This window comes from Meleagris gallopavo, chromosome 10, assembly GCF_000146605.3.
Source record: "Meleagris gallopavo isolate NT-WF06-2002-E0010 breed Aviagen turkey brand Nicholas breeding stock chromosome 10, Turkey_5.1, whole genome shotgun sequence".
Classification (NCBI taxonomy): Eukaryota; Metazoa; Chordata; class Aves; order Galliformes; family Phasianidae; genus Meleagris; species Meleagris gallopavo.
In genome coordinates this window covers 8,028,458-8,040,305 of record NC_015020.2, presented here as the reverse complement: position 1 = coordinate 8,040,305, position 11,848 = coordinate 8,028,458, and the positions used below count along the sequence as shown (strand labels likewise).

Genomic DNA, 11,848 nt, shown 5'->3' with positions numbered 1-11,848 from the left:
TTTTGGAAGCTTTATGGCAAATTCAGTGTTGTGACGTGTTTGCTCCGAGCCCTCCTTATCTCTGACAATACACCATAGCATTAAAACAGCACTGCTGTGCTTTCTGCAGGGGGCAGTCTGATCAAAGCTTTTGTTTTCCAGTAGAAAAACGCTGGAAAAGACTCTTTTGCCAAACCAACATGTAGAACATTAATGTTCGATGTCCAAAATGCTTTCAGTGCTGGTTAACTAGAATTATTTTAAAATTTGTCTAGTGGAGTATTCAGAATGAGTCATGCAGAAATGAATATTTATGCTCCTTCTGACCTCAAACATTCATGGCCTTGCACAAGGTCACGTAAGGAGACTGTGGAAAGCTTCCACATAACTAACTTGATAATTTCTCTCCTTAGTTCAGCAAGCAGTGTGTGTGATATACACCACATGGTTTTTGGTGCACTCAGAATCACATTAAGTTCTCTTAAAATTCATTTTATAACTATTTAATTGTGAAAGATGATAACTGAAATTATACAAGGAATGCTGGAGCAGGGAGATGAATTGCAAGGGACAGCATTCTGCTGCTGCTGGGGTTATTTTTAAATCTGGCACTGATTCTGTCACCATTACACATGCTGTTTCTCCCCAAAAGATATCTCAAATGCAGCATAAATTTCCAAGCCCAAAGACTAAGAGGTTTCAGAAAAATAAAATGCAAAAGCAGCTGCTTTGCTTCTTGAAATCTTTTTCGGATCTCCTAAAATTATTTTTCTAGAGCTACTGTGCTTCTGTGTTTTCAGACAGTTTTCAAAATATTTCTCATGCAGATATAAATGCTCATATTAAAGAGTACAGTTCAGATCAGGAGAACTGATGAGTCAGTTATATACACAGCAACATAATGAACAGAATGATAGGATAAAAAGAAAAAGCAGATTTAGGATTCCTTAAGTTGAGTAAAAGGAACACAGATCAAACTGAATATTATGTTTCATACAAGGAGTTATTTTGCAACTTTAAAATGTGGCAAGAGAGGCAGAACTTAGAGTGATGAAATTCCAGTGCCCAAGAACTCCAAACATCTCTGGAATTGTGTGCAGCGCTTAGCAGGAAAATGGAAACATTCAGGGCCCAGAACTTGCAAGCATTACAATATTTTTCAAAGGGCAGCCTGAAACAAAGCTGTCCTGCTGCAGAATGAATCTTCAGAACTATATGACTTTGCCTAGAGTTGGAATAACAAACACCACTTGAAAGAATATTTTTGGTACAACAGAACACTGTGGAAAATATAAAGAAAATTATATTGGTCAGAAAAAAACAGGTGGGGGTTAAAAAGGATGGACACCATTAATTCAGTTGTATTAGTATGGAGGACAAACACAAATGTCTTTTTTTCATTATGAATTTTCAGTTGCTTTGATTACTTGAGGCCAAAGCAATAAACTAGTTTGTTCCTTTTAACTTTTAAATCAGCTTTTAACAGCCAGTAGTACTGAGTTAAACAGGAGCTATTGCTAAAATGGGGCATTCAGCACAGAACATAGCCTACTGTTGGAATAAGCAATTAAGTCATAACTTTCTCCATTATTCAAAACAAAAAAGAGAAGATCTTTTGAGAATATCCTATTGGAATAACCTCCAGATATAATTACACCTTGTTTGTTTACTTGTCTTTTTCTTATTTTAAAAATATAGATAAGGATTGGAGTGGGACGATTAGAAAAGGTGAGTTTGGGCAGTCTACACTTAGCAGCCCCAACGGATAATTCCACTCAGTGGCCAGCTGGGATTGAGGGCAATTTCCTGATCACCCTCTGAAGAGTAGCAGGCACAGATCAGGGTGGGGCTATATCCCTGCTCTCACCTTTGTGCTCGGGGTAGGAAGCCATCCCTTTCTCTTCCTAGAACATAGCCTGGAAACTTTTCCTGAACTGCTCTTGCCTTCCCCAGTAAAAGATGCAGGCTCAGTGGAAGCATCTCAAATGCTGAGTTCGAGATGTGGCCACCAGCTGGCCCTGACTAAATTTGCTATATGGGAGAGAGTTTCATTTTCTTGATATAAGTCCCTCTGCAGATGTGAAAAGGATTGGGGGGGAGGGATGGGAAATGAAGGACCAAATCCTCTCTCAGCAGAAGACCACAGCTAAACTTCCAGTCAGACACAGAAAGATGAGTTCCAAATGGCTTGTTTTAGGCAAAGCATTTTTATGGCTACAAATAATAACAAATTGCAAATATTTAAAATCATATAAGACACTTCATTTCTATTGAAAGCATTTCTGTTTTCTTATAGTTTCATAAGGTCTGTGGCTATCCACTACACAATTACACTGTAACTCTCATTTGTATTAGTTATACCTATATCCTACTAAAGGTCCATTAACCTATATCAGCAAAACAACTGCAAAATATTGTGCGATTAATTTACACAAGTGAGATGGTTCTCCAAGATCATAAAGCCTATTAGCTATAATGGCTACAGTAATTACACGAGTAAGACAAACTTGAGGCTTCATCTAGAATCAACTTGTCTAGGAAAAATGTTGTCTGCTGCTTACCTCCCAGAATTCTTTTTTTCTCCCTTGACTTCCTCCTCCCTTCAGCATCAACAAATCCCACGTCTCCACAAATCTGGAAGATGAAATGCTTGTGCTGCTGTAGGCTGCTCCTTTGGATGGCAGTTCTCTGGGACAGTCAGGTAGGCATTTCTGAGTTTCCCTTTTTAGAATTCCTTTAAGAAGAATCCAGTGGACATGAGCACTTTTAGAAAAGCTTTTATATTTATGTATTTAGGAAAATATACTAATCTTCTAAAATTGGATCATTTTACTGAAATGCTTGCTAGGGATTTATCAGACCCATCTTCCAGGAAAACTGTCAGCTCTCAATAACAGCACTTAGTCACTCTTTCACAGCATGACTCCCATCCTTAATCATCACGAGTAAAGCTAGGAGTTGCCTGTTTGATCCTGCTAAGGTATTAAAGCATGTTACATCAGCTGAACGATATCTTAGTGGGGAAATACCACAAAACAGAAAATTAAGGTAAATGTTTTAAAATCCTGAAATAAAGCTTCTAAATCAAAAAGAACAACTTAAAATCCAGATCAGCAGTACAGTAATTGCTTATCCATTCTTACTATTTTCAACACAGAAGAAATAATGCACAGCATAAAATGCTGAAGACCTACCTGAAAAATGAAAGAGTAACATCGTTTTTGTCAGATGCTAAGGAATATGACTTTGTCAATTAATGCTCTTATCTTCCACAGACTAATTGGGAGGCTGCATGAATAGTTAATGGCAGAGGATAGATAGCAGAGAAGGGAAAGTCAAGATCTGTCATGCTGGGATCACTGGCTGTCAGATAGGCAAGGCAGAGGCTCAACCACCACCCCTCCCCATGCATGCCAGCTGTGTCTGCCACAATGGGGGAGCACGTTGGTGCTGCCCTAAGGCAAAATTCTACCCGGCTGATGGAAACATGGATGGGGAGCTTATGTTTTGTCTAAGATGTTTTCATGTCATTAGTGTTAATGAGGCAGTACCCAGGACACCATGCACCCCTTCACTCAGCCCTGCCCTTTGTGCCTCCTTGGAACATATTGTTTCAGACTCCTGACCTCTCTTGTTCTCTGATGCTTTATCTCCCCATCCTTAACCCTGGACAGACCCAGCTCTTCAGCATGTCTCTCACACAAGCAGTTGGCCTACTAAGAGGCTAATGCAAAATGCTAACATTTTTGTTTCAGGAAAAAACAAAACACACAGAAAACAAAAAACAAAGGGCAGATTCTGGCTGAGCACTACGATTGACCAGAGATGTGGCATCTAATCAAAGCGTCTCCAGAGTGAGAAAGAAAGGTAAAACAGGTACAAGTACCTGCAAGCAGATTGGGAAGACTCTATCAAGAACTTCGTAGTTTGCAGTGTGAACACTGTCTCATGAATGTCTTTGCGAGGCTTTCAACAATGAGATAAACCTATTACATCAAACTGAGATAATGACAAAATAATCATACTTCTTGCTATGGAAAAAAACCTCAGGTTTTTGTAGGCCACTAAAGGACTGTTTGGTGCTTGGATGTTGGATAAAAACACTAGGCTCTTTCTGTTTTTGATATTAAAGGCATGTTTAAACTCTAACTTATATGAGGTTTGGTGTTTGAGGGCCTATAATTAAATTAGAAGGAAAAGAATAACGGGAGTGTTGTAAAACTATTTCAATGAACTTTTTATTGTTGTATTTTAAAATATGTATTGTAAGTTCTGTCCTTTATCCAGAATTAGACATTCACAATAATTACATTATTTAGGCATATTCTTTTTTTTTAAGAAATGTATGATACTTGTTTTAAGGGACTTTAGAATTGATTTAATTTTATTAAACGGAGCTGCGATTTGCTGTGTGTATTGCTAAAGGATGTGATTGCAAAGATGATAGTTAAATAACTGGAAGTTGATTACACATGGAAGTCCATGGAGACTGCATTCTGTCATGAATCTGTGCAGTTTTTGAAGATCCCAATGAAGTATTTTGAATGCTGATAAAGCAGAAGCTGCAAAGATTTAAACAGATAAATCTTAATTAGTAAGTCAGATAAGATGAAAATTAGCCAAGGAGACTTAATGTGACCACGCCACATACCTCTCACTACCAGCTCTATTTTTAAGTTTAAAGATTTTAAATTTTTCTGTTTTTATCTAGCAGTATCTTATGATAAAAGACAGATATTCTCTGAAAGGGAGACCAGAATATAACCGTTTTCTTCTCCTTCCTTTACTCTCTGCAGGTGAATGCCTTAAACAGTCAACCCTAGAGTCATGTTCCTTCTTGCTTACTCCCATCTGTCTCAGTTTCCTTCCTGTAAGTCCCACTCAGTACTTAAGAAAAATAAAATCATAAGCACCAACATAGAGGACAGAACCTCATAGCTTGAAAAGATGAAAGGGCAATACTTCCAGCTTTATCGAGTCCAGAATTGTAAATGTTTCCTCCAGAGGGTTAAAGGGAATTTGTTTGTTTTGTCTTGCAGAGACATATGCATTGCATTTTGTACATATGACAATACTTTTACTTAGTAGGTGTTCAAAACCAGGACGATGGGGAAAACAGCCCAACTGCTAATTTTTGTCCCAGCATTTGCATTGCACTTCGAGTATTTGCACTGGGCATGTTTAAACATATCCAGGTTTTATTTTATTTTTTTTTAAAAGGGGTTTCCCAGTTCATCTGGAGTAACAGGTTCAGATGTTTCATCAGTTACTGCCTGGGTGGGAAAATAGATCTCTACCTACACTCTGAGCAGGCCTTTTCATGGCTGGGTTAGATAGATCTCATTAGTGTAGTGGATCTGATTGATAAAAAAATATTTAATAGTTTTCTACCAGCTGTGCTGCTAGGGGCATGAAGATGATTCAGTTTGGAATACGTGAGCACAAGTTTCATAACAAAGTAATATCCAGCAATAAATTATCAGTTTTTAAGGACAGGTGATGGAAATTTAAAGATTAGTGCTTTATAGTTGTTCTAATATGTTTAATAAAAATAGCTGAAATAATTTCAAATAATGCATTAATATTTGCTTCTGGAATTAAATATTACAACAGAATTAATATTAAATTGAATTTTATATATTAATCAAGGCAAGTCTTTGTTCTACCCATTATGACTAGATAGCAAGAAAACTTGCTGGATGCTGTTTCATTTTAGAAGGTTACAGCACATACAGGGATCTGATCATTGTCACGAAAGGGATTCTGAAAGTCCCAGCACATTCCAATCAGGTGTGAGTCTAATTGGTGGATGAACAGCTCACTCACTCCACAGGTGAGCACAAGTCATCGTCCATGAGCAAACTAAGAGCACACTTACTGCCTCTGTCAACCACAAAAGAATAACTCCAGTGCCATTTGTTCATGGATCAAAATCAAGCACTGCCAAGAGGTGCCAAAGATTGGACCCATGAGCTCGGTCTGCTGTTACTAGCAATATGCTTGGATAGAAGATTGCACACAAGCAGGGCGATGGAAAGGAGATGTTATGCCTCCCATTTCCCAGACAGAGGATGCAGAGGCTGTCAAAGAAGCTATGTGCTGCTACTCGCAGTGAGCAGAGCTGCTTTTAGTAGCCAGACTAAATGCAGAATGGCACTGTGCCACAGAAGTCCCCTAAATGACTTTCTCAGGCAGGGACAGAAAATGAATCCAGTCAGACGGTCGCCAAAGCCACAGCCTTAACCACAGTTCCCTTTCCACTGCCTGCTTCTCCCTTGGCCTCCATGGAGGCAGCTCACAGAGGGTGAGGGGAAAATGGCCGAATGGCTGTCCTGCGGGGTTCCTTCTGCTTTACTCACATCTGGGTCACTGGAGCGCTCAAAATTCAGCTTCTATCAAATTTATCACCTTCAATCATTCTCTATTAGACCTAGTAGCATTCCTCTAAACTACTAAAAGTCATTTTATACTGATTCCTTTATATTGCACACTGTGAAATAACAGATATTATATGTAACTTGCAATTGAAGATATTTGGGTCACATCCCCAGAAGCTAATTAAAAAATAACACATTCCGTGATTTCTTTTGACTATGAAGAGGGACTGGTCCTGCCATCTTACTCACTAGAGGTTACATATACATCTCTGTACATACAGGAGTTACTTATGGAAATAACAGCAGCAGATTGGAGTGATAAGCATTGTAATTTCAGCAATACAGCATCACTGTCACTTTCTGAACTCTGGATGAAAAGTACCAAAGAGCCTATTTGTGCCCTATTATGAAGTAATGAATATATACAATTTCACATCTCACAACTAGAATATCTGTCAGAAGATACACTTTGATTTTTTGTTAAGTGCAAAATTCACATTTTTGTTTCTGTTCCTTTCAAGCATACAAAACGACAGGGTCCATGTGCTGTTCTGAGAGAATCACACAAAAAGAAAATATTTGTGTCTTCAGGGAAGAGGAAGGAAAGGTTCCTCTTTATTATTCCAGGACTGATATCTTAGTTCATGTAAAAAAGACCAGAGCTACAACTCTATCTCCTCCTTATCCTCTCTTGATAGTTTGCATTTGCATGGGACAGGGAAAGAAACACAATTGTTTCTAATTTGTCTGCTGCTCAGATAAGCCTTGAAGTGGCTGGCAGTAGGCATTTGAAGTTTTTTTATCTGACTAAATGGCATTAAAGGGAAATCAATAGCTATGGGGCCAAAGTAGGCATTTGCTCTGGCTCTTTGCAGTACGTAGCTCCTGCAGTGTTATGGTTGCCAGCCTGTTTCTTTAGGCTGACCACCTCTTGGGCACCATCGCTGCAGTATCTTCTTGGAGACTTTTGGCAACCAAGCCATGTGAGAATAGCTGACATGGACAGGGATACTGAAGCTGCTCTCTTTGTTCCTTCTCTCCCACCTTTCCCCTAAGCACTCTAAGCACAGAAAGTCCCTTGTATTAAGCCACGAATCCACATTAATTAATTTCAAACAACTAGACAAATACAATATTTCAATTCCACAATAAGAAAGAAAAACATGTTTGTCACAAACTGACACTCATCAGCTAAATGTTTTGGTTCCTAGGGGAAAATTCACTTAAATACATTGCACTTGACCAACATTTCTCTTTCTCTGCAGTTTAATGCGTTGGTCATAAAACATCTACTAGAGAGGATACAGGTGCTATAGGTGATTGCATGTATAGACAGGAATAGGCAGGAGCCTGAACGTTCTATTTATTGGCTTGGCTGTTTATCCTTTAGGCTAAGGTTGTATGCATTAACCTAACCACTTCCTAGATTTATTTTAAAAGGATAAATAAAACACATGCCTAGCAATGCTAGAATCTAAATGATTCCAGGTGTGGAGATCATTCAGTTAGGTACTGTAAGAAATTTAATTTACTCTGTTTTTGAGAGGCATGATGACTTGCCTGAGCTACCCACACAGGGAAGGGAATGCCTCTCTGATGGCACATCCCAGTGTCCTCCAAAATGAAGGATGCCTGCATGGCTGGCAGCAGAGCAGCTGCCTCCACGTGACATTAGTGCCCCACGTGCTCAGCCTACTGTATCTCTGTCAACAAGCATTGCCAGCAGCAGCTCTGCAGCAGAAGGGGAGCTAGTGGGACTGGGGTTGGCAAAGACACAGCAAGGGAGACAGGCTGACCTGTTCATTTTCCCTGAACAGCCCTCCTAAGCTGCTCAGCTGTATAACAGTGATGGCTTAGCACCAGTGACCACACTGAAGGCCAGGGACAATAGAAACATGCTGCTGATTGCTCTGTTGAGCTATCTGCAGTACAAAGATATGTGCTTTCTAAGTATGAAGGTTAGAAAGTAAGAGAAAGAAAAAGGATCAAGAAAAGAGATCTATATCTGAAGGCAGTGGGAATTACATCTCATATTGACAGAGTTTTTAATGGTTAATTCATTAATCTGTTTTATTTACACTTGTACTATTCATTTAGCGGTCATTTAACACCTTACTAAATTACACTGTGTACAAGAAAATTCATACCAGGGATTATGCCAACAGGTGATTGCACTCCCAGCCTTGCTGCCAGTCTTATTTACTTGGAGACAGATTCCACCAAGTTGGGATCAGCATTAGATGTATAGCCATCACCATGTGAGAGAGCTCTACCTGGGTGCCAGGGAAAGAGAGAGGGATGTAGAAAGCATCAAGGGAAAGAATAAGCATTTTAGAGAAGGCAAAACTATGGGGTTCAAAAAAGCATGAACAATAGTGACATCTTATTTTCTTTGTATAAATGACTTTTAGACTAATGCACTTCTATCAGGTTCCCCAGAATTGTATTAATTTTCCAGCCACCAGCTTCCAGTGTATTTTCATAGGCCACTCAATCTTTGAGAATGTATATTATTAGTTTCTAGAAATAAAAATATGATCACCAGAGTCCTCTCGTCCCCAATCCAAACCCCATGATCTTCTGAGAATAAATCTCTTTTGGAGACTTCAGTATTCTGAAGAGCTCTGAATGCAGCCTCAAATCACCTCAGCCCCAGCTCACATGCTTGGGACCTGCCCTCCCACACAGTTGCAGTATCTCAGGAACAGTACTTTCCAGAGCACACTGCTTTGCCACTTTCAATGTAGTGGACAGAACCTCCTCACAGCAATCTTCTAAAACAAAATGGGTGAAAGTAGGTTGCATTTCCTTAGGTGTGGCTAAGCCATACATAATATAAACAGAGTTCAATTTTCTCTCTGCTTTTCATTTATCCCTAAGAAAAATACAGCCTGGTTATATTTAGCATTCTAACCCAGTCATGAGAAGGGGCACTGGGCAGGGCTCGTGGTTTCTGCAAGCAATCTGCTGATCATGCCATCTTGGGTAAGCCATCCCCTGCACACAGCCATTAATTCCTCATGAGTTCTTTGGGTTTGCTTCTCTTTACAGATCCATTGAATTCCTCCTCTTTGTTTACCAACAGAAAGTCATGAGCAGCAGTGACTGGCAGGGCTGTCGCTTCCAGCTGAGTCCTGCAGGGTGCTGCCCACCTCCTATACAGCCCCGGGCACAGTGAGTCCTTCTACCAGGAGAAACCAAAGGTTTTGACACCTATCTTGTGTCCCTTACCAGCTCCTCTCCAGCACAGCAAGGTCAGCTGTAATGGAAACAGATACTGTCTTCCCCCAGCCAGAGATGTATCAGAACTGGGAGCTGAGAGCTGCAGGAGGAGCGCACTGCCACCAGGGGACACTTCCAGGGTAAGCTGGATTGCACCTCTCATTCTGTAGCACATCCATGCCAAAATGTACTTGTGAGCATTTATTGCCGTTATCTGAATGTAAAAGTAATGCTAAAAAACAGAGGTTTTGCCTCACCTCAAAGGCACTTCTTACACCCTAAAGTTCCTCAGGCTGCAGCTCCCAACTGCTTCTCAGCATGTTTCTGCCAAGGATGAGCCATCATCACTGCTGCAGTCTAAGGGATTCACCTGTAAAACCAAAACAAAGCCTCCAGAGAGATTAGAGAACTTCAAGAATAGAGTAAAGTGCAGCTGTTTTCCTTCACAGTTCAAGATAAGAATCGTATTTTTACTTTCAGGAAATAAGTTTAATTTCTAAATTGCAAAGAACAGCATGAACATTTTTCTGACCAAAGGCAAACAAAATATCTTCCCGATGTAGCAAACGTGCTAGTAGTCTCTGAAATCAGCACAGGGCCACCTTAATTTTCTCCCCTGAAGCAAAAGGAACTTTATTATCTATAGTTAAGATGGAATTTGTTGAAATAGAGTTCAATAACTATTATATAAACAAGCCAAAAAATGAATGAATCTAGGGGAATGATTTGAAATAGTGAGATACATCATGAAACGTGATTAATGACACCACGGGAAATATAAAATAACATGTTTCCCTGAAAATGTGCTGTAAGTGCACAATGTCTGCACGATATTGTGCATCTGCAGTTCTCTGTCCTGCCACCTAATATCCAAATTGTCTGCCAGTATAAACACAGCTGCTGAATGTCTTCTACAACTGCAAAAATAATGAATCTCCACTTTCTTCCCAACTTCTGAAGTATGTTTTACAGAGACAAATGCAATGTTTACCTTTGTTCAACAGAAGACGATGTTGATGCCCAACATATATGTCCTATTAACACACATTCAAATTCATCACAGTTCAAAGAGACAGGAAGGCTGTTTTATGATAACCACAGATGAGCTGAGATTTAATGTTTTTGGCTTGAATAATTTCTCATCTGGTTTCTGCATAGACATTGGCCTTCAGTGGTAGATCACCATTTTAATTATATTTGACCATTGTGACAGCTTTGCTGTCTCTACCAGGATTGAGAGGAAAGGATAAGAGACCTCCTTTATGCGAACTCCACTTTCCACGTGCTGGATTGGCTTGCAGGCTCTGCTGGGTAAGTACTGTGATCCATTTCTTCCCAGCCTGGAGACATAGGTCTGCAGCAGTCAGGGGCGTGGGAGACTCCAAGTAACAATTTTCATGTTATAATACTAGTCTGGACTGTAAGAAGTAATTTAAGATAATTTACTGTGCTGCATTTACTTGAACAATTTCTATTCAGAAAATGTAACTAAGGCAAACCCAAGTAAAATGGAAAATGATAGTCAGGATTTTCAAACACTGCACTCTGATCTTTGCCTAGATATAGAGAGCATAACTGAAGGTAGGGGAGTAAGACAGGAAGAGAAATAAAGAAAAAAGGGAGAAATAATGCTCCATAACCTTAGGAAGAGTATCAGTCTATTTATATGCTTCCTGGAATGCTCAGAACATTTAGTCTTACTGGCCACAAGAAACCACTTTTGTTGTGCAAAAGGTTTCACACATGAACTGAAGCCAAAAAGTTTTTTCAAGGCACAGTGGGAAGGAAAAAAAAATACTGTATAGTTTTGTGAACAATGGAGAGAAATTGGTCTGTTGACCTGGTAAAAAACATTCTGCATTAAAAAAAAAATGCAAACAAAAAACAACAACAAAAAAAAACAGTCACCTACCACAACCTCCTTCAGATTATTATCATGAAAGTCACCGCTTTGGTTACATAGAAAGAAAATCAGCACCTAAGCATGATCAGACACGTAAGCAAAGTACAATTACTACTCTAGATTAGTGAAAAACTATGCACACTTTTTTTTTTTTTTTTTTGTCAGCCTGTCTCTCACGATCTATACCCATTTTTATCTTATCCATCCACCAACTCTTCCGTTTGGGATCCTGTGGGGAAAGGAATATGCCTTTCTTTTGACTTGTACATGAACTAGCAGAAGCCCTCTTTTCTCCTGGCCATAATAGCAATACCAAAGAATTATGATGAATGGTGTGGGTTTTTTTTTTGTTTTTTTTTTTCCATCT

General features: G+C 39.4%; 1 long non-coding RNA gene across 1 annotated transcript; it reads right to left on the bottom strand.

The window, feature by feature from the left end:
• Positions 1–83: 83 nt before the first annotated feature.
• LOC104912307 lies at positions 84–11,161 on the bottom strand. The gene is made up of 4 exons (XR_794582.3): positions 10,834–11,161; positions 9,836–9,948; positions 8,504–8,629; positions 84–2,713 (listed from the first exon to the last, which is right to left on the bottom strand). It is a non-coding gene; the product is annotated as an uncharacterized LOC104912307 (long non-coding RNA).
• Positions 11,162–11,848: the final 687 nt, after the last annotated feature.